At 42.8% G+C, this 25,805-nt stretch overlaps 2 protein-coding genes across 2 annotated transcripts in view; one reads left to right on the top strand and one right to left on the bottom strand.

Moving 5' to 3' along the window:
• LOC117157507 (trans-2,3-enoyl-CoA reductase Sc2) overlaps positions 1-25,805 on the bottom strand; it is a 145,138-nt gene that overhangs the window by 80,009 nt on the left and 39,324 nt on the right. The window lies entirely within an intron of this gene.
• LOC117157506 (facilitated trehalose transporter Tret1-2 homolog) overlaps positions 17,368-25,805 on the top strand; it is a 46,909-nt gene continuing 38,471 nt past the window's right edge. Inside the window, exon 1 of the mRNA XM_033335556.2 lies at positions 17,368-18,034. The gene's annotated coding sequence lies outside the window, so the exon portion shown is untranslated. The remainder of the gene's footprint in view (positions 18,035-25,805) is intronic.

The following is a 25,805-nucleotide window of genomic DNA, read 5'->3' as shown; positions in this document are numbered from 1 at the left end:
GTTGGGAATAAAATTTGATCATTCGCATGGATGATCTCTGAAGGGAAATGGCGCGCGATGTTCCAATATTTCGTAGCAGGCGGCCGTGTTACAAGTGGGAATGGCTAACGGTCAATTATAAATAGCTAGCAGAAAGATGACTTGCCAGATTTCATGTATTTCATTAATTTCTGATAGAGATAGTGTCTCGTGGTTTCTCTATTCGTACGTTACAGTGTCGAGGCAAACTTACAACCTGTTAGACAACCTGTCACAACGTCATGCGCAGTCTTCTTTCTATAATTCAAGATGTGAGATATTTCGGGAAATATTTCACGCCTTAACTACGTGTTCTACACGAGTACGATTAAACGATAAAACGTAAAAATCGAAAACGATGTAAAGAAGTACATAATCCTGTAAAGAATGAATACGAAACGAAAGGCTCGTTGATCAATTCGATTATAAACCACGCGTCTGCTTGACGTACGATAACATCAACGATCGCGCGTGCCTATGCTTAATGACCGGATAAATGAAGAAATTTCACTTGGCGCTCGCTGAAGAATGGCGACTCGTTTCTCAAGTGCGAATAAACGACCGTGCGCACACAACGACGGGGGACTCGTGTTGCCCGAGACTCTTTCTTATAGGTCATTTCACGCTTGAGATTATACACGCTGATACAAAAAAGTGGTCGCGAGAGGATCTCCGCCGCTCCTGATGCCTGGATATTCTCAGCTTTATGACGTGTAATAACACAATCGAGCCGGTGGATCATTCTCCGGGCTTCTTGCTATAAAAATCCCCTTCTTTTTGCGTTCCGAATCCCTCGACTCGTCTTTTTCTCTCCGTTCGTTCCTGCCCACTCGAACGATCTTTGGCCAGCTCTTAAAACTGAACAGCGGAAACTCGTACTCGTCAAACGTCTGCCAGCTGGACGGTATCGAGAACACGAAAAAACGTGTGATGTATTTCGAGGAAGATATATCGTAAAATAGCTGTAGTTAGCAGTGTTCCAAAATTTCGATACTTGTCCACGAAGACAGGCAAATATACAGACTGCCTTTGAAATTAGAAGCGTTAAAAATTTGCCATACGTTTGTCGTTTTCATTGTTGGGCGATGGAAATACTGCGACGCTGCGACAAATGTACAAGTTTTTCTTTTATTATTTAATCTGTACTTTACAATTTGTCCAGCTGGACATTCGGTCAATTTTTCTAACTTAATTGCTAAGTAACGCGTGGATGGCTACTTCCAGCGGGATACCGTCTTCGAGTTTGACTAAAATGTACAAGTGAATGCGACGATTAAAATTCCTGTACAGAGTTCAACGCGCAAACGTTCAAAAATACGTCTAATGTAAAATTTGTGGGTAGAGAATAAAAGAAATTGCTGGCTGAAGCTCAGAAATGGGTACCTGCCTGGCCACGCTACTGTTAAGCATGTACAGCTCGTATATTCTCCAACACGCTCGTATTCTTCAGGTTCCGAGTATCGCGTACCTTGTGTCGTCGTTGCAAATTTTTCCTAGCACAACGGTTACGTATGATACCAGTACCCGATAATTTACCAAGTTTTACTATCGTCGTCGAAAGCTTTCCGTTCGATCCTTGGAAACTGTCGCCGTAGTATGTAATCACTCGTTGTTACTCGCTATATAAACGTAGTACTACGAGCGCTGCTCGTAATTCTAGTTAGCCAACGAGTGATGACGTGGTGTCTACGTCTGACTCGCATAAATATGCTACAATGCGAAAGCTCGTCAACTTCTCAGGAAAGATACGACGCGCAGTCGTAATGTGACTTTAAAGTTTCTCTTAGCGAGAGCACGTTGCATACGCTTCGTCCTGAATATCGTCCCGTTCCTTCGCTCGATGCGCGCAGCAATTTTCACAGCAACGTTCGGAAAGCCACGTGGACATAATTTTGGGGCAAAGTGCAGTGGCTGCTCCGGGGAAGAACCGACCTATCGAAAGAGATCGCATTCGGCGGCCTGGAGGTCCTCTTCCGCGTCGTAGAAACCGTGAATTCCGGCTGGAAACGGTTGTCGTTTAGCCTGGTCGCGTCGAGCGCAGGAGGAAAAGTTTATTCTCGATCGTGAAATCGGCTACGGTTTCGCCGGCCGGATTTAATTAAAACTTTTACGACAATGGCACTGCGAGAAGTCGGAAGGTGGTTGGCGGGAGGAAGAAGAGAGGGCGTTGAGCGAGGGCAGAATGGAGAAAGGAAGACCTTAGCGTCGACTAATCAATCGACATCGCGGTAATCAAGGGAAAAAGTGTGTCAGAGCGGCGGTCGTCGTTCGCTAACGAGTGGGACCAGAGTCGCGGAAACTGCACGAGAGGGAAGTGCGAAGAAAAAGAGAGGCGATAATGAGGAACGTACAGTGGGGAACGGAAGAGAACGATATCGGTCATTTCCTGAACCGTGGAACCGTTGAAAAGTTCCCGTTTGCCACGCGGCTATCATCCTCTTCGTATTTCATTCGAACCACCTATCGTCCATGGCGATTCGACTCCCCTGAGTCATTCGAGTGACGAGACTTTACTATTAAATGTGTACGTGCGTTTCATCCACTACCCTCTGACGCACGAGGAATGCAAACAGTGAATTCCCTAATATAAACAAACATTCAATGTAAACAGACAACTTCCAAATAGCACCTTCCGGGTGTAAACAGAAATTCCCAAATGTAAACAAACAATTGCCGAACGTAAACAAGAAATTCAATACCATGTGACCAATTCCATGGTGTAGGTGTCTAATACAAACGATTGTAGGATGATGAACGCGTTAATACAATTGGAGGATCGCCATTATCAAACCAAGTAGACGAAAATAAAGAATCTCTGTAGACTCGATGGATCAACGTTATTATTCGATGCTGTGAGATTTAACACTAGAACTGCTGTTAGTTAACATGAAATTATTTTTATCAAAAGCAGTCAAAATAACTGGACTTTAAAAAATATGTGATGATAGAATATTTTTATATTTATTGATTTATTACTTTCTTATAGAAGGAATTCCATGTTATGTTTGGTATTATTAATTATTATTTAATTAATTTTAATAATTCATTATTTTTGGTATTATTAATCCATCTGGGACCATGATTCCTAAACGATGGTTGACACAATTATAAAATTGCAAAACCAATCATTTTGATTGATGTTGTATTTCTAGTGTTAGCATCTAGCGATCTAGCAATCGATCTGGATATCGTCGTATCGAATGATACGCAGTGAAAATTTTAAAAACGTGTGGCAAGTTGTAGAAAACGAGGAAACTGGTTAATTGAGGTTCGATAAACAGATTGCAGAACCCTTTTACACTTTGACAAGTACCATTTTGACTGGTATTGGTATAAGTAGCTTCGATGCAAAATCATTTTCAATTCAAACACATGAAACCAGAAATTCATTATATTATCCTTTTGGTTATCGTTGTGAAAGTCATTACATCATCGCGGAAGAAAATATAACATAAAGTAGGAATTTTAAAATGAAATTGTAAACCCAGTCAATTTGACTGGTGTGGTAGCTCTAGTGTTAATGAAGGTTCACTTTCAAACAATAACAACAGAGAATGATGTAGTAAGTAGAAGGAGCGCAGTTAAAGATAAAAGCAAGACAGAGGACGATCTTCTATACGTAACAACAATTTGTCGTCCTAATGTGCAACACCATTGTTGGCTCAACGGCGACGTGAAAACAGCGTGGTATAGAATGCGTTAAGAAACGATTAAGATTCTGTCACCGCGTTCGCTGTCTGCCTCTGATTTTTTCCTGCGAGCTGACGAGGGGGTCGTCAAACCGGCGTTCGAAATTACAGTTGACCAAAGGTCAAGGGCTGGTGCGCGCGTTTCAACGCGGCTCTTAAACAGGCCGTAAAGTAGCATTACCACTCGTCTCTGTCCCATGGTGGTTGATCGATGATTCCTTTGGACAAAGGGCTATATCCTCGTTATTGCCTGGAATATATTGACAGCTTCGATCTTTTATGTATTTCCTTCGTCGATCGTTTCGAGACACACAGGGACGCTTAAACTCGTCTGTTCGGTGAAATAAAAATCATACGCCCAGGCCAGACTGCGTGGCGGGGCGTTTTTACGATTTCTTTACGATTTAGAAATCTTCATGCGTCAAGGTAAGAAGCGGACCGCCAAGATTGTCCACGACCTTCTGCGCGAGGTGTGGTGCGACTGCTGATTTCGTTCTACGATCGGGAAACTCCAAGTTAAATTAAGAATTTCGTCTAATTATTCAAGTACGTTAGAGAATGCAGCAGTGGTCCTTTTTCTGGCTTTAAGATAGGGTATCATATTTAGCCCTGGAACACACACGTTGTTCCATAGTTTTTCTGACACTTTCCACTTTCTCTAGATCGTTATATTTATCTTTTGTCCATGATTTAACAGCCTAACATGTTTATTTGCCTCAAACCCTCGTGACGAATGTGACTCGGAACTATTATCCTGACAGCTATTATCTTAACACGAAACGGTTTATCTAATGGTAACTCTTAGTTTATTGGAAACTGTAAGGAAATGAAAAAAATTCCAGTTGTAGACGATTAATGAGTAACCAAAAATATTACTCGCTACAAGAAGAAGCTGTCGGAATCGTGTAGAAGTAGCGAACATTGTAGGATCAAACGAACACGAAGGATTTCAGAAAGGAAATCCAGTGGACCATTGATGTTCTGGTCGTTTGATCTGAAATCCAAACCGGATAAAATTTAGTAGCGGTGGCTGCGATTATCGAGAGAATACGCGTTTACTTTCAGCCTCGTAATAAAGAAGCTGGAATTATCGTGTCGCTAAACAGTCTAACTTATGCTCACGAGCGAGCGAACAAGCGTTTCATCGAACGCGGCTAACCTTTGAAGCCGCCACCGTCAAGTTTTCCACTGGCTACGATCGTTCGTTTGGTTGACAGGCTCGCTTTTAGCCGGCGCCAAAGTGGTCTGTGGATGCAGATCCCTCTGCACACTCCTGGACAGCCTCGAAGATGACAATACGAATCAATTTGTCCAGAACGTAGCGTTCCCTCGAGGATTAAAGCCTGCAGACGTTTCGTTTTCGTTTCTGCTTTCTTAACGGTGCTTATTTATCGCGGACGATTTTCTTCCTCCACGCTAAAGTGGCATGTTAGATTTTCCTACTTCCTTCTCTTTCTAGGAAAAGGTGCTCTTGAATCGCTCTATTTCTGGAAGACGTTGCGCTTGCCATGACAGGAACGATCTTTCATCTTCGAATCCGAAGAGATCGTCCAGGTAAATGGAAGATTCGAGTTTCCGGTTTTGGCTCATGACAGTCACGGAGGATTCTTATCTTGCGACAACCATTTAAGAACCCGATCAGCAGCCTCGATGTCACGGTACAGTTCCATTTGCCCGCTCCTCAGGATTCGTATTTTCAGTTTCACGACTCTCTTAATTATTAAAAAAAAATTATTCTAAAAGAGTTCAGAATCCACGCAGCAGTTTACTTAGTCGTCCGATAACTGAAATCTCCTTCCAGTAACTACAGTTTCACTGGAGAAACTTTTGACTCTCGTGTATGGCGAGTTTGCGAACGATTAGCAGTATACAGCGTATTAGGACTCGTGCGAGGATAAGAAGCACGATCAACTTTCAACCGACACAGTGCAATCAGGTCGTTGATAAATAAGCGATAAATTAAGAGTCAACAAACATGCAACTTGACTAACAACTGGTCTTGCATTGTAAGCGTATCAAAGACAGCTAGTGAGAAGTGAAACTCTCTGAATAGCAGAAATGAACAGCACGTGGAAGAAAACATATTATGTCTAAGATATAGCAATCGGACCCTTATCAAACGTATCATGTTGGCTTCACGAAAAATGCATTGCGCTGTATTGTTGGCGCGCTATCGTCCAATCATTCGCACTTTAAGTCGTACGAAAGGCACGCGACCCAAAATCTTATCGACTTGAACCGCATCTAATTATCATGTAACCTATTTCGTGCGATATTTTATAATAAACTAAACGTAAAAGGACAAAGACCCATTGTATCCTACTTTCTCTCCGCTGAACCCAACGACATACGTAGCTACATAAGCGATAGTGAATTCACTTGGACGACCAATTAACACCCATATATTTTCCATTCAGGCGTTTCCGTTCACGCGTGTAACTGTCCGTATATACCGTTGGTCTTAACAGCCACGTAACAATATTCTATCTTAGAAACACTAATAGCCTTGCTAGCAACAGTTGAATAACACGAAGACGCTAAAACTCCTATCATATACTTTATCAATTCTAATCTTGAATTTCTTTTTCTCCTTTCGATCTCACGGAACATGGACACGCTGGAAACTTAGAAAATGTTGATGAACTTTGCGTATAGGATAAATGCACGTGAACGGGTGAAATATCGTTAGAACGGTAAATGTCAGCGGGGACGTCGATCTGGAAATAAATTCGTCCGTCGAAAACTCTCCCCCGGTTATTTATGTAAGCTTGGTCGTTTATGTAAGCGCGTTAACCCATTCGCAACGAGAGCGATAGCGTGCTGCCTGAGACAGCGTAACGAGTGTAAACACGCAGTCGCTACTTGAGAATTGATTGCCAGCTATTATTACTATGCGTGTTTGTTAATGAAGTTTTTTTTCCCTTCCCAAGTAAAAGTGAATTGATTTGAATTTATCTCCAGCCTTGTGTATTCTAAGCAACAGTGCCTGCATCTGTCGAGTTTCGCAAAAAGAGAAAAAACGAAAGAAAAGCGAATGATTTACTTCCATGAGCGCCTGTATCGCTCGTAAAAAGATAACACGGGTAAACGATCGTAAGTTTCCAATTGAATTTAAAAAGATAACGTTTGTAACATCCACGCTAGACCGTGGATCGTATTCGTACGTTTATGAAAAATTCAAGAGTGTAAAAGCCTGGAAAATGCACGTGACGTGCGCAAATACACAAAAATATTTGAAGACAAAATATCCGGAGATAAAATGCTCGTAGCAACAATATTTCACGAATTTTTGTTTAACTTACGTTCATAAAAATATGAAAATGCATAAAGATCGTCGGTTAAATCTACGTTCTACCGTATTTTTTAAATTATTAGAATCGATCGGTTATCATTCCGAGTGGTTGCTATACGAAAATAACCGGCGAACTTTCGACGTATCAACACGTCGTTCAGAAAAATGACCGGTGAGACGTTACGAGGACCAATACGTCATTCGTTGGCAAGGAGTTAGGCTAAAAAGATAGCGTATTCGAATCACGCGTGTCCCATTATCTCGAAAGATTATTACGTAAATTACGTTCTGCCTGGAGGAACAAGATTTCGATGGTGGACGAGTTTCCGAAGAATCGAGCGACGGAAAAGTAATTAATATTCATGGAACACGCGTTGCACCCAGGCCAGCCATCGTTTCGGTGTCGTCACGTGCACGGAAAACGACTACACGCGGCATGGATATTAAAAACACGGGGAAAGGGAAGGGCTTTCACCCTTCTGGCCCGTTCTTTCGATGGGTTCCTCTCTTGCGAAGACGATTAAAAAATGCGCCCGGCGATACAGCTGTTTCTCTCTTGTCTTCTTCGTTCCACCGTGAAATGAACAGCTCGCACGCTTGGTGAATAGATATTCGAGTACGATAGCGCGATAAGTTTGTTCTTTCGGAGGCAATTGACTCGACGACGATACGAATCTTCTGGGCAGCGATCGAAATATCCTTCGAACGTACTGTAAGGAAATCAACCAGCTATTTTTCGCACGCGTTTAAGAGTTAGCGAGAAAAATTAATTCGCTGAATTTCGATCCTGCCGTTTCTACATTTTATTTCGAAGAATTTCCTTGCTAAACGATATCATACCATTGGTATAAAAGAGCCAGAAAGTCACAACTCTGCGAAATCAGCGATCTTTCTCCGAATAGTTTGTCCGATTTTAACGAAGACAAATATTCGCGATCGGATGACTTTGTAGGATTTCCTTTTCCTTCTGAGGAATCTCCAAGTGGAATATTCTCGTCTCGTTTTTTTTTTCAAATTTCAAATGTTGGAAACCAACCCTGTAAGTTTGGTTTTCTCGTCGTCTTTCAACATCCCAACTTTCTCCTTGGAAGAATTTCCCCAAACAGACGACGATACGTGAAACGACCGCGCACGATAATCAGCGAATGACACGAACTTCCGCCAAGCTGAGAGGTTAATTTCCCTATTCGAGGACCGTGAATCGAATTGCCGCTAGTCACGGGAGAAAGCACAGAAATGTCGCAAGCTGCTCTTCACGTCTCTCATACGTTGCGTTCCATCCTGAACACGCTAGTTTCACCATGCTACTTGAGACCTCGCGGTCTGGGAATCGGATGGAGCGAAGCGAAGGATTGCTTGGTCCGAGGCTCTTGCCGAGACTTCCGTTTTCGACACGGCGACGAAGAAAATGGGGCAACGGGTCTCGTGTAATTCAGCTGCCGCGATAGGACCCTCGTCAACGTTCGTCTCGAGACAGAAAATCAAATCAAACACCGGCTCGAGCCGCGTGTTGCAAGCGTTGAAAGCGTTCCGGAAGGGCGGTTCTCCAAGAGGCTCGTCGAGCTTCTTCAAACGCGTACAAGTCGAGAGATGTTATTACGACAAATATTATCTTTGGGACGTTCCAACTCGTATCTACGCGCCTTCGTTCCGCCGTGAACAACCAGGATCCCCTTTGACCGACATTTATCGTTTTCATCTTTGATCGAGCCTCGATCTCGATGTCCATCGCGAGAGAACACCGGATAACAAGATCCAATTGGAGAAAATTTACGATCGCTGAAACGCGTAGATGGAAGAAGCGCGATATCCACGAGGATCGTAGAAATCTCTGGCTGATTACGATCCCTGATACGAAGCCCGGTCTCGCAGCAATAAGAAAATAGGATACAGCACGATCGTTTGCAACGCGAGCTGCAAAGAACTTGTGACGAATATCGAGCAGCTTTGAGAGTCTGTGAAATTCCAAGGAAACGTCGAATGATCTTGAACGCGAGAGAAGGCTACGCTCGAAAGAACGAGCTTCGGTGAACCCGAGTAAACCCTCGGTGGACCGAAAAAGCGCGATTCGATTCCTCGAACGTGGTCCACGGATTCTCTCACCTTGTGGCCCCGAGCCGCTCTTTATTTTCTTTCCAGGGATATATTTAACCAGGCGAGCGAGTGATTTCGTTGAACCAGTAAATCAGTCGTCATCCGCGCCGAAAAGGAGAGGAACGTTTTTCTTGAACGGAGCAAGAGAAAGGACGGTGGTATACGCGTACAGCATCGATCATCTTGATCAATTACCTTTAATCCGCGTGTGGCACGCGCGGTTAATCCTTATCTATGGATCGAGCCACACCGACCCACTCTGCTTACGGGATTAAAATAGAAAAGGCGACACCCGGTAAATAAGAAACCGTTGCTAGTAAGATTAATCGACTACTTCGAGCTTTGGCTAAAGGTTAACTCGTAATAACCCGCGCCACTTGTTCTTTTTCTCTCTGTGTGTACGCTGATTATTCAGGATTATTCGCCAAACGAGTGGAAACTCGAGAGCGTTATTTTTCCGTCAGTTTTCGTACTCCTTGTCACGTTCTGTCGATACTCGCGCTACATCCCATCGTTAAGCAGGAAATATTGAAAACAGAAGCCCTGAGAGCCTATGAATGGAACGCGCAACCAAGCTTTCCTCGGAACATTCCAATTATTCCGTCAGACGAAGCCATCTTGCACAGAAATTTTTCCAAAGCGTCTTCGAATCGCGATCGAGTGGCTTGTATACATTTTCGTGGAAGCTCGTTGCTCGGGTTATTTTTCTTTCGCACGTTCCTCGATAATTTCGAGGCGCGGTATGCTTCTTAAAATAAGCGGTACGAGGTATTCGCGAAGAGGCGATGGATTAGATACGATGGGGATTTTAATTAATCGTCTTTTTCTTTTTTTTTTTCGAAGAAAATATCAGATTGTCCGAAAAGTGTATTTCTTCTACAGACACGTCTTTTACAACGACGCATCTTTATACAAAAATGAAACCTAATCCGTCGAACGTTGTGATCTTTATTTCGATAGAACAAAATGCAACTTGATAAAATAATACAAAACGGAAAATGTTGTGAATCCATTATTTTCTTACAAAACGAAAGAAACTTTTCCGACGACTTAATATCATCAGATACATAGCGGGTACGTACGTAGAAACGAATCCATTAGAGCAGTCGCGAAATTGATATAATCGCCACACGTGTTGTTGCGATAAACGAAACACTGTTATGTATTATACCATAACTACCGGCGATCGTCGTTATATATAACTCTCTTATTACGTGCTTCTTCTTGTCTCGAGCGATACCGAATCAAATTAAAAATCGTACCAACTTCTCTCTGCTTATTTACGACATAATCTTTACTCGCTTGCTGCAAGCTTTCCTCCATTTGCAATTTTTAATAATATTTCACGATCTTTCAGCGACATGTCCCGACGAAATACCAAAGCCTCGAGGTTTACGCGCTACTTTCTCTCGAATTAAAGGTGGGCACCGAGGGTTCCACGAATTTTTCTGTTTATTCTGCATAGGATTCTTTTTTCGGGACGATTTGGAAGCAATTAACTTGAGCACGAGCAACAGTTTTGCAGCTGCCAGCCACGTGGCATTCGCTCGCCAATCCTACCGGCGTTCTCGAACGTGCCAAATGTTTTATCGCCGCTGACAACCGCCATTCGTTTATTTTTTCTTTCCGCGAGAAATCGAAAGTCAGTGCCGCGTGAACCGTATCACGCGATGTCAAGATTTTTCGTCACAGTTGGACGTGAGGATATTTCGAATGTTGAGGAATAGTGGAAGAACGGTTGTGCCGCTTGTTTCAAAAGTCTCTGACGCTTGGCTGTTTTAGGTGAAAGATAAACCTCGTTCGCGGATCGATAACACGCGTCTGCAGATAATTACGCCATTCTCTCTAAGCACCAAGTATGAATGCCACGTTTAGAGCAGAAAGATTCGGCAAGGGTGTAACAGAGTGGTTTAAGTGGCAGCTACGAGTACTTGGGGGTGAAATTTAAGGGCGAACACCGAATGCGAAACGAGACTGTAGAAGGTTTGGCGAGGGCACAAAAGGGAGAAGTAATCGCGTTTGCGTTTGTTTCATTGTTATGGCTTAAACAAACGTTTCGATTATTCTGACTAGAGCCATTCACGCGCATGTTTTCACAACAGCTCGCTTTATGATCCGTTTATTGCTGAAACACCGACGGTTTACCCTTTACACTCCAATCATGGATATCTTGACGACATTAATAACGCGTGAATTATTCACTTGCTTTCCTTTTTATCGGTAAGAAACGAAATCGAGAAGAGGGCTACCGCGTATACACGAAAATCCATCGACGCTTGTAATCTCTTTTTTAACGAGAAATTTCATCGCAAACAGGAAGCTCAAAATACAAGGCTCGCGAGCGAGAAGTAAAATTGTTTTTAATTTGAAAATTAAACCATGTTTCTGTATGCCATCTTTTTCTTTTCTCCCTCTTTCTAATGGAATTTTGTCAAAGTTCTATCACAGAACCATCGGACGAACGTTCAGTGAAAAATCAACGAACAACACTTTGAGAAATTCCGAATCGACTATACGAATATTTGGTCAAAAATAGACCGTGTAAAAGGGAGGAAATGGCAGGAGAAAAGGAGTAAGGAAAACAAGCATCCGACGTAGCAACGAAAAAATCCGTCCCCGTGGTGAAAATCCGTTTTTACGGCATCCTGACGTTGAGACGTCGCGCGTCGGTCGGAAATCGCGTGTCTGTTTCGTCGCGAGGCGTTTAACGCGGAGAGCGCAACACGCATAAGTAAAAGGGCACAGGTGCGCATACATATCAGCCAGCAGGTTGACCATCAGTCAGTCGACGAACGTTCGTCGAGTTACCGTCGTTAATGGAATTTCATTTCAGACAGCTTCTCCTTCACGCTCTGTGTCAAATCGATTTCGAAACAATCGATAGTTAGATGGACACGGTCTTTGTCAATTCGATTCAACCTTTATCTTTTAATTGTGACTTAACTTCTACGTCTCTCATCTTCGCAAACATCTTTCTCTTATCGTATTCATATATCTAATTCCAATGCTTAATTTTTTATATTCGATCCAGATTATTTATCGATGAGACATTTTAATTATTTTTTACGGAACATATTAGGTTGTTCGAAATGTTCCTTTCGTTTTATAAGGAAATAATAGACGCACATTGTATTTTGTTTATATTAGTTTATTGAATTATGCACGAACGTAACGATAGAAACAGAGCGAAATGGATCAGAAATTCTTGTCCATCTATTATCACCTTACGAAACGGAAGAAACTTTTCGGACAACCTGATAAATGCGATCAGACGACTGTCTTTTACCGACAATGACCTTTCTGTCGTTTAAATTGTCATTAAATTAAAACATAGTGCGTCCATTATTTCCCTATAAAACGAAACCTAATATGATCGAATCTCTCAGAACCCAAACCGACCAACTCTGCTCTTCGTTCCAAAAGCTTGGCACGTTTCACGACAATGTTGCTATCGTTGTTAACGTAATTGCTCGCCGTAACGCTGATCAATCGTCTGTTAATGGTTAAACAAATGTCTCTTATAAATAAACTCTGGCCGATCTTTCGCCCGGCGATTCCCTTTCCTCTCTTGTTCTCCTTGAAACTCGATTGCACGTGTTGCGACGTCTGTCTGCAGAACTCGTTGCTGCATCCATAACGTCTCGCCGCCTTTCGAGATTATGCGAGTATTTATCGATTTGCATTTAGATTTGTCCTGTCACGATGCGTCGACCCATTGTGAGCGGTTGTCGTGCGTCCGCGTCGCATAATCACCGCGGTCGGGCCACGCCGCGCGATTCGAGTTTCACGCGCGGTTTCACCGAATATTTTTAATCCTTGTGGGGTGGAAACGTCGGGATACCAGACGGATCAAAGTTCTCGCGCAAAAATTCGCCAAGAAGGAATCTCTTCTCTCCGACGTCTCGCACGACAATCCTCCGCCTTTTCGCGCGCATATCGAGCGGATGATTCATTGGCCGCATCGCGTCGTCCCGTTCTCCCTCGATACTTGTTAAATGTACTCGCAGGTTTCGATCGATGCAAGCAGCGACCAACCATTGATTCTCCATTTCAAAGCTTCTTATCGATCTCCGCGAGGCTCGATGACGCAGGAAATGGATAAAAACGAACAGCGCTGAACCTCTGGTTGACCTTGCCAGCGAATTTTGATGCGCCAATGTCGTTCTTGTTGCTCGATGTTTGATAAACGCGCGCGATATTTCACCAACAGAATGACTTTTAACGTTTCAAGGAATTCTTCGGCGCACGCCAAACACGGCCGATTCTGCGACGGGCCTCGAGAAACTGATGACTTTTCCTCGGAAGCTAAGAGACTCGGAAGACTGGCGATTCTAATCCTATGGCGAACAGCTCGCGACAAATATTTTGTAACTTTCGCCTGCGTCTTCAGACTTCTTTCAAACTGGTGTTAACAACATTTCAAAATGCTTTCCACAAGGAACGTGACACATCCGAAAGGGTTTACTTTTGTAGAAAGTATCAAAACATTTCTTGACACGTTGTATAAGCGGACGATGAACACGTTTAATCATCGAGTACGGTAAAACGTACGAAATAAATTATGGCGTGATTCGCGAGAATGAAGTTGTTTATCTTCGAATATAACGTTTATCCGAACAATTAATAAAAGTAGTCACAGCCGAGCTTCGACGAATCGCTGAGTGATACGCAGAAACGAGGCTCTTCACCGTTCGACAAGCTTTGATGTAATCGCAATTACACGATCGCGTAGAGTCTGGCGGCTGAAACGAATGAAAACTGTTGCGATCTCGAACCTCCTTTGTGAGGTACAAATAATTAATGAACAGGTATCCACTTATTCGCGTGCATCGTCGAGCGCACGAGAATCGTAATGGCTTGTCGAATGATTTGCGAAAACGAAGCTGTACGGTCTTTATTAAACGATTACAGGCTGAGCCGAATAAAATAACAGTATTGCACGATCGACCTTTGATATTATATTCTCGATTTACCAGCTGTTAATAAGATTTGCTTCGTTTTATTTTCCATTACGAGATGAATATTATTGAGTTGGCAACTAAGTGATTATTAATGACAAAATCCGCAATCACTTAGTTGTCAACGCAATATGTAATATTCTCGCAAAAGTTTTTACGATTTTCATCAGATTTTTATTTTTCTCACACGATAACTTCGAATCGTCGTTTCATATTTCTTAAAATAATACAATTTTTCCTCCAGTTCTGAATTAGACGATTAATTAAATTCTCATAATTAAAATGGCTTAAATAGCCATCCTATCTGAAGAAGGTTAATCAGGATAATGCTAATTGGCGAAATAAAACCAGTTACTTCGCGATCGTCCTCTCGGGTATATAACGTCAATAATTTATCATATTATGCGATCTACACAGCGACAGTCGAGTAATGAAACGTGCTGTATCGAGTAATTAAGCGAATCGATGCTATTCGCGGCGAATGAAAATTTCATGAGCCGCGAAAATTATGAACGTTCGTGTCTCACGGTTAGAAATGAAGCTATTAGTCTGAGGAAGCTTTTCACGCGTGTTCGATCGCACGAGAGTTGCGATAGCTGATAATTTCGCGTTCGAAGCTCTTAATCATCGGAGTAATTGAAAGTTTGCGAAAAAAGGGGGCGGCCAGTCGCTTTAATGAAACGTATATTCGTTCGAGGAATAGCCACGAGCTCGCAGGGGTTTCTCGGAACCTTTCGATTCGACTTTGCACGCTCGACTATCGATTCCCCGGCGAAACTGTCGACAAACTTTCAGATACCGACGATTCTCCCGCCGCTCGCTTCGAAGTTTCCACGAAAAAGCGAGTTCTTGTGTAATGATAGCTTGCACGGGAAATTACGTTCTGTGTCCTCAAACTTTGCACCGTTTGTGCCGATATCTTTCTCGAGTGGGGGTTGCTTCCCCCGGAACTCGATGCTTTTCTACGACTAAAGCGAAACATCCAAACGTTCTCGAGATCTTCGAAATTTCTAAGCCACGTTCTTTGCATCATTTATTATTATTTCTTTTTATTCGTTTAACGGGTGTAGGTCTTTCGGTGTCGGATGCACGAACCGAAGTAAAAAGGAACGTGGACTAACGATTTATCTGACGATTTTTTAAATTTCGTCCGAGGTACAGTCTCGCTCGAGGTTGGGCAAAGTCTATTGATACAATCGGAGTTACCTGAGCCAGTTCGATGCGAAACAGTTGCCGCCATCCGGGGAATGCGTATAATTTAAGAAGTTCAAGAATTTCTAGACAGTCGTTCGGCCGACTGAGGATTTTAAGAAAAGAAGAAGAAAAGACCAAAGTCTGCTTTTACGTTGTTCAAGATCGAGCATATTTAAAGTGTTAAGAATATTTTTATGATTGTGGCAAGTTTTGGGTATCGGTTTTGTTAAACTCGAAGACGATGTATCATGGAAATTTGTGTCGCACACTTTCAAGCAATTTCACGCGATTATGCCTGGTTTCATATTTGAGATGCGCATTCAAAGTGTGACATACGATAACTAGAGACGAGTAAAGTATTTCAAACTCTTTTTAAAGTAATTTATCATCTGCAATCATGCATTTTCCTTTGTTGGAAACGAAAGAATCGTTATCTTCCTCAAGTTTGTCTCGATACATCGAACAATTTCTACTATTGAAAACGAGAGAATAATGCGCGTAATTTTGAGAAAGTTTCTCTCGAAAAATCAAAATCGTTTTGCTTATCGAAGCAAGCAGGGTGAAACGCGATTAAGACTTTCGTAAATCCAGAAGAAAGGTTTTCTTTGTTTCGAAAGAGGCGTCGATCTTCTGAAACGAAGATATATTCGGATTAAACGGGTCAGATCCCTCGACGAAACCGAGAAGATACCTGACATCGTGTTTCTTTGTCTAGCAAATTGTTCACAAGAGTCCTCGCGCGTTGTTTCAGCTTTGACGTACGAGACAATGCTTGTAACTCCGAGACGGCAGAATATTTAAACTTATCCTAAAGCTTACACGTAATGGCAGAACATCTCGCGCACAACAGATCGCTCGATATTCCACGGTTTTGCGAGACGAGGGAATATCTGAAGCTACTCGAAAGTCTATCACAACCTGCGATAAATATTTGCAAACGGTGGAAATTCAAGACCACGCGACCATAAACAAAATTCACGCATCTGGCAACCCAAAACAACTTAACGCTAGAATCAGCGATAGTCAACACGAAGCTATTTCTACCAAAAACCAGTGAAAATGACTGGCCTTTAAAAAATACGTAATAATAGAATATTTGTATATTTATTGATTTATTACTTTCTTACAGAAGCAATTCCATGTTATGTTTGGTATTATTAATTGTTATTTAATTAATTTTAATAATTCATTATTTTTGGTATTATTAATCCATCTGGGACCATGATCCCTAAACGATGGTTGACACATTTATAAAATCGTAGAACCAATCATTTTGACTGGTGTGGTATTTCTAGCGTTAGTATCTAGCGATCTAGCGATCGACCGGGAATTTTCCTGATAACCGATATCGTCGTATCGAATGATACGCAGTGAAAATTGTAAAAACGTGTGGAAAGTTGTGCAAAACGAGGAAACTGGTTAATTGAGGTTCGATAAACAGATTGCAGGACCCTTTTAAACTTTGACAAGTACCACTTTGACTGGTATTGGTATAAGTAGCCTCGATACAAAATTATTTTCAGTTCGAATGTATAAAAAACAAAATGAAATTCATTATATTAGGAATTAATTAAGTAGGAATTTTAAAATAAAATTGTAAAAGCAGTCAATTTGACCGATGTGGTAGTTCTAAACAGTTAGCCCGTAAAACCTAGCACAACCTATACCAAACACCCTGATCTCCCGCCCGCTGAAAGTGACGCAATAAAGAATTCAACCCACAAATGTTACGATAATAAGCCCCGTGTACCACGAAACCAGCGTTGCACCCACGATCGATCTGCCGTAACCACGCGGGCGAATACGTCTCGGTAGAGTACCTCTCGAGTCACCTTGTTCAAAACGTCCTCTCCCTGGAACAGCGTTCCTGTCCCAGCGTCCCGGAAGAGTCCTCGTGGAGTTGATGGCGTTCCGAAGGATTCACGACGATCGACTTGACGGAGCATTGGCTGGTGTGCGCGCGGCCACGTGCGTACACACGTGGGGCAGAAATACCGGCATAGAGTAAGAGAGAAGACGGGCGTGTTAAGCGTTTACGAGCGAGCAAGACGGCGGTAGTTCGGTGGCAGCGCGGGACGGTGAGGCTGTCGTTGCTCGAAGCCCTATGCTCGTCGCTCGGAAAGAGAGCTCAGTGTTACGATGGTCAGCAGGCGGACAAGTCGCGCGGTGCAACGAGGCTCCATCGTTTCTGTCGCGCTTCGGTCCATCCATCGGTCGTCTGGCACGGGGACAGACACGCAGGAATACGAAGCAAGGCAGCCGTGTACACGATACAGCGGGAGGGAAACGCGTGTCTCGCTTAATCGCGCCTAATTAAGACGATTCGCTGTCTGCCGTGGCCGCGCACATGCACTGTCATTGACCGTCTGCGGTCCGTGGCTCGTAAATCATCGTGCTTCCCTCCGGCAGAATGCCGGGTAATTGTGTCACGGTTGATATACGAATTTATTTTCGTCGCCGCGGGATTGATTAACGGGGGAAAACAGTGAGCCGCGAGGAACAACGGCAGAATCCTTCGTCGTACGGTCGCGCTACCGGATCCAATCGGATCGAATTTGGCAGAGGCGAAGCAGAGGATTTCACTCGAAAGTGCGTAGAAAAAAAGGCGGGAAACTTGGTGTTTGATGGAAGCATCGGGTAGTTGGACATAGATCGGGGTAAAAGACTGGAAAGGGTTGAAGATCGTGAGCGAGACCGAGCAGTCTAGGTACCAGCGGCAAAGTAACACGTGCTTGCGGCGTATTCCGGCGTAAACCACGTGGCTTGTGACAGCGAGACTGCTTTTCACTGTAAGTTGTTTATACGAAATGCGTTTCGTTCCTACGAGTGTTCTCCTTTTTTTTTCTGGCTTAGTTTTCTATCTGTCTGTCTGACGGGGTTAGGTTGGGGTTAGATTCAACGGGGTTGAATTCTCTAAGCGAAATTTCACCCACTTCCCGACCAACTGGAAATCTGAAATTTGGCACACGCGCTCGTTTCCCATGACGATACGATATAATTTCAACAAATTGACAACATCTTTTTTGTTTGACCTATGAAATGTATTTTTACATGTATGTTTACATGTATTTGCGTATCTGCAAATACATGTATGTTTACATGTATTTGAGTATTTGTAAATATTGTCGCGCGTTATGCTGTAGTTTACGTTTCGTTTTTCTGGCACGGCAGTTAGCCGGATCAAAGGTACACCGCGCAACATACTATAAACGTATCGACAACTGTAACTGGTATAAAATCGAGCGTGTACAAACAGTCGATCCATACCCTGCTATCCTCCAGAAGCGTCGTCTCGCGATAGAGCGGCGCGGCGGCGTCTCGATACGTAATCTTATTATTTAAGAGCGGCATGAATAATTACGTACTCGAGACGTATTAAGATACAGCGTTATCGTGAAACGGAGCGACTCGACTGGCCTGGCGATAACGCGATAATCGAGAAAAATAATTCTACCACGGTGACACGAATCTTTTTCCATTCTCCCATCATTATGATCCTTGGCCATTATAATTCCTTGGCGCCCTTAACCCTCACACGTCGAATTACGTACGATCCATTTTGTTCTGTTGAGATAATCACATTTCACAGGCTTGATTTCACGTTTGTACGAAGGTGCATTGTTAAAAAACCCGTTTGCCAAAGAAAGACACTTCCCGGACAACCTAATACATTAACTTTCTTCGTCGATTCGACGTCTAGGGTGTCCCTGAATAATTGCCGCGTATCTGGTGAAACATTACAACGATAATTCTTCGTATTACTCGAAAATCAACCGTTCGACGTTCGTGACGATCGATCGAACCTTCGCTAGTCGACTGTTAATGGAATCGATCTGGTTCGAACGACTAAGTTACAGAAGCTAGACTTTGACTCGACCTTAAAACGTCGCGGTGAAGCGATGCTAGATAGAAGAAGAAGAAAAAGAAGGAAGCTCGAAAGAGAGCCAGAGAGGAGAAGGAGAAGATAGACTGTCTTGCAGACGGTGTGTCTGTATGTGTCACAGGCCGGATCGAGGCTTTGAAACGAGTGGCGATCGATTCGGTTGATCGTGTCGCTGAAAAAGCCGCGGGCAGGCTTTTAAAACGGTACGATCTACATAGGAGAGAAGGAACGGCTGTCTCGGTGTGAATGGCCTGTTCCGAGGCCTGCGTTAGTTAGCAGTCCACTCGGTCGTATAATTTCTCGGCCGAACGTAATTTAACGCACTCCCACTTATATCACGTGATAAGTTCGTTTCCGTGGCTGTTCACGCGCGAACAGGGTGGTTTCGCTTTTAATTGTCGCCCGGTAGATATTATATCGTTCGACGGCGGAAATTAGCGAACGCCACGCACAATCGACGATGCTCGTTTCCGATCGTCGATTAAAAGCAATTGCCTTTCGCTCTAGTGAAAAAAAAGCGATGAAATTCGACAGGCTATTTGAACGAACAGTCCTTTTTCTATAAAATCCTGAAATCCTGTGAAAGGAATATACGACACGATGTCGCGTGATAGTTTTAGTCCAACCGACGAATTGGAATTTTCTAAATTTTTTACTTTTACGCGCATTAGGTTGTCCGAAAAGTTCCTTTCGTTTTGTAAGGAAGTAGTAGATGCACAACGCTTTTTGTTTTATATTGTTTCATCGAATTACGTTTGATCCATTTTATTCTATTGCTACAAAATGGATGATACGTAAATCCATCAAACAGTATAAAATAAAATATGTTGTGCGTCTATTATTTCATTTATGGAACGAAAGAAACTTTTGGGACAAGCTCATAGACAGAAAGGTATTCGGTTCTGTTATTTTAAGCAAATTGAGCGGAATATCTTTTTGGAGTAATTTCGTACAAACCGAATAGAAATGTCTAATTCGTGAAATATTCCCTAACAGTATCTCTAGTCGCTATTACGAGACTAGTATCACGGATGGTCTAAGACTTTTGTACAATATTGTACGTAATTTATCGAGTAAGCGAGGGAGATTAAGGACTGTGGGAAGCTTTGAAGAGGCAAGGGTGTCGGGCTTCTGAATTCGACTTGTTTTCCTTTGGAATGCGATATGAGAGGGTTTCGTGAGTCAGGTTCCTTGGGGACGTTCGAGCGCACGTGTTTAGAACAATCGTACGAAAACAGCCGATATAATTGACCGATGCTCTGCTTTCTGAGATCGAATCAGCATCGAGATTGTACAATTTTTTTTTTTTTTCGAATTTTTAATCGACAATCTTTTTGCCGGTGTTCTTAAAAACGTTCTAAACCCGGGAATACGTAAAAAATCTTGTTACACGTTGATACTCGGTGAAACCGGATCGAGTTCCATATTTATCGATTCTGTGGAATTGCTTTTGGTTCGAGATACAAAGTGGTGGAACATAAATCGTTTGAAGAAAAATGTCGTAACCTACTTCTCAGTAATCTCGCGAACGCCACGCTAAAGAGTAGATCAAACGAAGCTATCTTCAAAGCTGCAAATCTGTTAATTTAACAGAAAACAGTGTCGCCCCGTGTTTACTGAAAAAAAAGTGTCGAGACGGTTTTGTCGTATAGAAAGCTCTCGCGTCTCGTTAACACCAAAATTATCAGAGTGTCAACATGACCAATTCATAAATTTTCCTAGAAATTTCACAGATTTACAACATTCTTGATAATTTGAATAATTATCCGTAAAGTCTACGTATAGATAATGTCTTACTTCCTCCTTTCAATTAATTCAATTAAGCTTATTTTTACTTGATATTTTAGAGCTGCTAGTTCCAACGATAAAATATGTTGCAACGAGGAAAACAAACGTCGAGCATCGCTCTCGACTAGGAAGAAAAAACTGTCAACAAGAAGCGGACGTAATTTCTCGCTAGAGTTTACATTTTTTGATTCCGTGAAGTTACCGAAAACACGGAGTCCGTGGAAAAAGAGGGAGAGCGCGGCTGCCGGTTGGCTGTCGAACTTTTTCCTCAAGACACATGTACCGCAGTCGAAAACACTTCTGTACTCGAAACCAATGAGCGTCGTTTCCTGTGTTTCGAACGCAAAAACCTCTTTCGCCCAAGAGCCTCGTAAAAAAAAGCACAGCGTAACGAGAATTCTGTTGTTGATCTTTTCTCTAAGCAAACTTGCACGTGATAAACGAAAGCGAGTCGATCCTTTGTAACCAAGTTTTCCAAAATTATCTGTGGCCAGAGATATTTAAAGCATCATCGTCATAAATTCCCCGGTATCTTAAATTTCGTTTGACAGCGCCGATTCCATAAATCTTGCGAGCCACGGCGAACGAGAAAACACAAACAAACCGATTCGATTCCTTGCACTTGGCTGTATCTGCTCGTTCGTTCGACAAAAACAAACTCGCCGATTCCCGTTCGTCCCTTGCCTTAATGACAACTCCATAAATCCTGCGATATCTGACTTGCTCGCGCCGGTATTTATTAAAACAGATTAATTTCATACGTTGCTGTAACGACAAGAAAACGTCTATAGTCGATCAATTTCATCTACTCTTGATACTTATGCTCGTCTTTTTCCGTTATTGATAATCAGAGAAACGTAGAGGCAGGATGGCTACTATAAATCTTGCAGGCGAAACATCACAAGAACAATTCACCGAGTATTTCTAATACCAGACTTCCCACCGAGCGAATAAATCAACCAGATCAATTCCACGCGTTTTCATTCAACGTGGACGCTGTGGCTCGGCCAGTGAAACACCCCGCTGAATGAAACCAGTGAATGAACGAGCTACGTAATGCAACTTGGTCGTTGCATCGAACGTTCCACGAATTTACTTCGATCACGGAATCCAAGCTTCGTATGGGAAACAAAGCATCCGATAATCGAAGCTATAGGCGCCTTTGTATCGTAAAATTATCGAGATCGAAACTGCCGGATTAGCGACTGGAGAAGACCTTCCATTATCGAAACTTATCGATGTTGTTTTTTTTTTTTTTTTAATGGATATTGACGAGGTTTAAATCGTTTGGTATTTTCTCGATCAAAATGGATAGCTTCGATAATTTAGGTTTGAAGGTGTTGGCCGTGTTTCCATCTACGCTGCAAGTATGAGAGATTTGTAACGTTGGAAATTTGACATTAAGATTTTAATAATTGGCAAATGAGGAATTTCAGGAGTATGTAGGTAAAAGAATCTTTCGTTTATCGGTAAATGACGCTCGGTGTTAGGCTCGCGAAGAAGAGATTACGCGATAATAGTGGTTGCAATAGAGTCGGTGGAGACGATCAGGAAGAGGAGAGATCGCTTTTCGCACGTGCGTACGGCGAGGAGTGACGCGCGCTGCGACGAGTATCTTCATCTATTTCAGTGGATTGCCTTGTCGGAAGTATCACTCGACGACCGCTTCCTATTGTGATAGAACCGTGTCCGTGGATTCGTATCGCTTGATCCTCGCATCGTTACGTTACGTGGTGTGAAACGTTGCCTGGAGATGGACGCTGGCGGAAACGGTGAATAAATCGGAGAAATAGTAGTCGTTAACGAACGAGGGTAGCAAAGTTGCGAAACAATTCCATTTGATAAATTGTTACGGTGAGTTTGTTTCAATTTTCCGCGTGGAATTTGACTTGAAATATTCTTAACGAATCTAGGACATACTTTTAGGGTTTGATTAACGCGTTGAATGCCACGCGTGTTTTCAAAGAAATCTCCGTCAGGCCACGCGTACAGCAGTACCAAGCGTCCTCTGCTAGGTGCTCCCATCGATATTTTAGTAATGCGAATCGCTCAAGCGGAGGTCTCAAGAATGATCTTTCGTTTCATTTGTTCGCAACATTAAATCCACTAGCTGTTGTTGAATATAACGAAGGAAAGTGTGGTATAGATTATTCCGACCAAATGGTTTCTTATGCCACCACAATTAGAAAAGGAATCAAATGGTACAGAAAACTTGGCATTCGATTCTTTCTGCGAATTTCTGTTGTAAACGCTTTGACGGTTTACAAAATTGCAACAAGAAAAAATATAAATATTAGAATATTTAGACGATTATTAGTTGCAAAATTATTAGGGTTGTCCGAAAATGCAAAAAATCCTTGTCTTCGACGGAGTCAGCATAATATCGTCGTTCGGAAAAATGATTCCGGAAGAAGCATTAGAAGCGCGTGTAAACTATGTTATGCAAATAAAAGACGTCGAATGGACCGAACAAAGGCACAAAAGAATTTGAAGAAAACAACAACTTATTGTCCAAATTGTGCCGACCAACTTCGATTATGTATAGAATGCTTTAAAGTTTTACATTCTAAATAATTCTTTTAACAAACCATTTTCGTATTTTTATTTTATAACAATTCAACTATTATTACAATTAATTATTAATTAACAATTTATTATTATGGAATATCTTTTCAAATACCTACGACGATCCTTCGCAAGTAGTCAAATAAGCGACACCCTAATATGGATTGCGTGGCCTGAGCAGAAACTTTGCTGACACCGGAATACGGGTGTCGTGGCGGTCAACGTGTTAATACGTGGATCAACGTTTAAAGCGTCAGAGTCTTGTTTAATTTACGAGGAATTAAAAGAGAAAAAAAGAAAAAAAGAAATACTATCGATGAAAGACAATTGGCTAAAACTGCCTACGGGGAAATAGAATTCGCTTGGTTAATCAGTGGCGACAGCGCGCGCCAGTGAAATTTGCATAACAGTGGAACAATCGATGCTGAAGTGGCGGTGAATTCGTTCGAAGGCCAAAACCGTAGAAAGGACAGAGCGGTATGGAAGCGAGAGGCAAACAGGTAATCCGTGGAAGAATGCGCTCGTATTGTGGCCTAATATTTTCGTTGTTCCTCCTCCCTTTGCAGATTTCATTGTCTCTAATTATTACGACAGAAGGATGTTTGCAAACTGGTCGCCTCCTCGTAATTTGCCTCTTGTCCGAAACGAAGCACGTGCCAAGCTTTTCTAGGAAGCGTCCTCCTCGTTCTGCCTCTTTTTTTTCCAAACCTTTCTCGCTCCTCTCTCTCTCTCTCTCTCTTTTTTTTTGGCCACTGCTATTACTGGGACAAAGCTACGAAATTTCTGCATATTCATCGCGTCGATGACGCTCGCGCGCCCACCCTCTTCTCCGGGTCCCTTTTATTCGAAATCGAGGGGCAGAGAGATCTGGAACCGGTCGAACCCTTGAACGGTCCATGCATCGTGTACAAGATCGTATACAAGATCAGGCTACACAAGGCCAATATAACGTTTATCAAGAAAACATCGTGGACAAATAAATTCCACCCCCCGGAGATTTCGTCGGCGTTTGAATTTCAATGGACGGCGACAGGTCGATTGGAAAACGCGGCCTCCAGGAAGGATCTCACGAGGCTGTTGAACGTGTCCAATTGAAACGCGACGCGTTTGCCGATCGAAACAGAGGAAATGATCGTTTCGTAAGGCTTTTATCTAACCAGGAGACACGACTGCACCGCGACAGCTGTCAAAACTGTCAGGAGAAGTCGGGGTAGGTTGGCCGGGGCGAGAGGCGCGGCAATGCGCTCCAATAAAATCCGATCAATCAAACACTTCGTCCAATTTATTCGGGCAAATTGTACCCCCGCGCGGCGCTGCCAGCGGCGGCAGTGACGATTTTTCCATTTAATCGACCTTTAATTCTCGATACACGGCCCATTGTATCGTCGGACGGAATAAGGGGCGGCAACCCAGAAGCGTGCTAGCACTCGAATCGATCCGAGTCGACAGGGAGAAACGAGACGCGGACAGGGGAAGAGGCGTGTAGAGCGTAGAGAGAGGATCGTTTTCTCCTCGATCTTTGTCTTTCGATCTTTTTGTCTTTCTGGAGTAGGATCTCGACGAAGGCGCGACAGCTGTCATCGGCCGAGGGAGAAGAAGAAGCGGCGGAGTATCGATGGAAAAATTTCCTCGGACGACAAGCCAGACGAGGAGAAGAGGATCCACGCGCAATTTGCCAATTTTATGCACACTTCGCGAATAATGATCGAAAGTAGAACACGTGACCGCGGCACGGCATTGTTCCACGCCTGACAATGGAATCGGATGTTTTGTTGGGGATAATAGAGCGCGTGGCCCACACGCTAATGAAAGGGTTGCACCTTTGAATACATCGGACGCGTATATACGAGACGTATCTAGGGTTCAGCGGTGCTCAGACGTGTCTAGGATACGTGCAACTGTATCGTTTTACAGGAAAATAAGATCCTGCCAGTGTTACTCGTACTTTCTATAACACGGGCACGTAGCTGGTCGAGATAGATTTTCGCTTCGGTTTGAGGAACACTGGCAGCTGCAAGTGATTGAAAGATCATAGCTATTCACCGTGGAAACTGTTAAATAGACGGTAGTTTCGTTATCTTTAACGTTTTCCTCTTTGATTCGTTTCTCTTCCTATAGTTGCTGCTTTCTATTTCTATTATGGCCCAGGGACAAGGCGGTGAGTCATCGGTAGTAAAATCTTTGCTAATATTTTCTCATCTTTATCTCCAGTGACTAGAATAGCACAAGCGAGTAATAGCAAAGGATATTTCCAGCAATTTTTCACGCGCTGTCACCCCGAAAGGAAACAGTTGTAATTGCCTGGCGAGCAAATTGCATTCAGA

This window comes from Bombus vancouverensis, chromosome 14, assembly GCF_051014615.1.
Source record: "Bombus vancouverensis nearcticus chromosome 14, iyBomVanc1_principal, whole genome shotgun sequence".
NCBI classification, from domain to species: Eukaryota; Metazoa; Arthropoda; class Insecta; order Hymenoptera; family Apidae; genus Bombus; species Bombus vancouverensis.
Note: the sequence above shows the minus strand (reverse complement) of the source record. Positions and strands in the feature narration are given on the sequence as shown.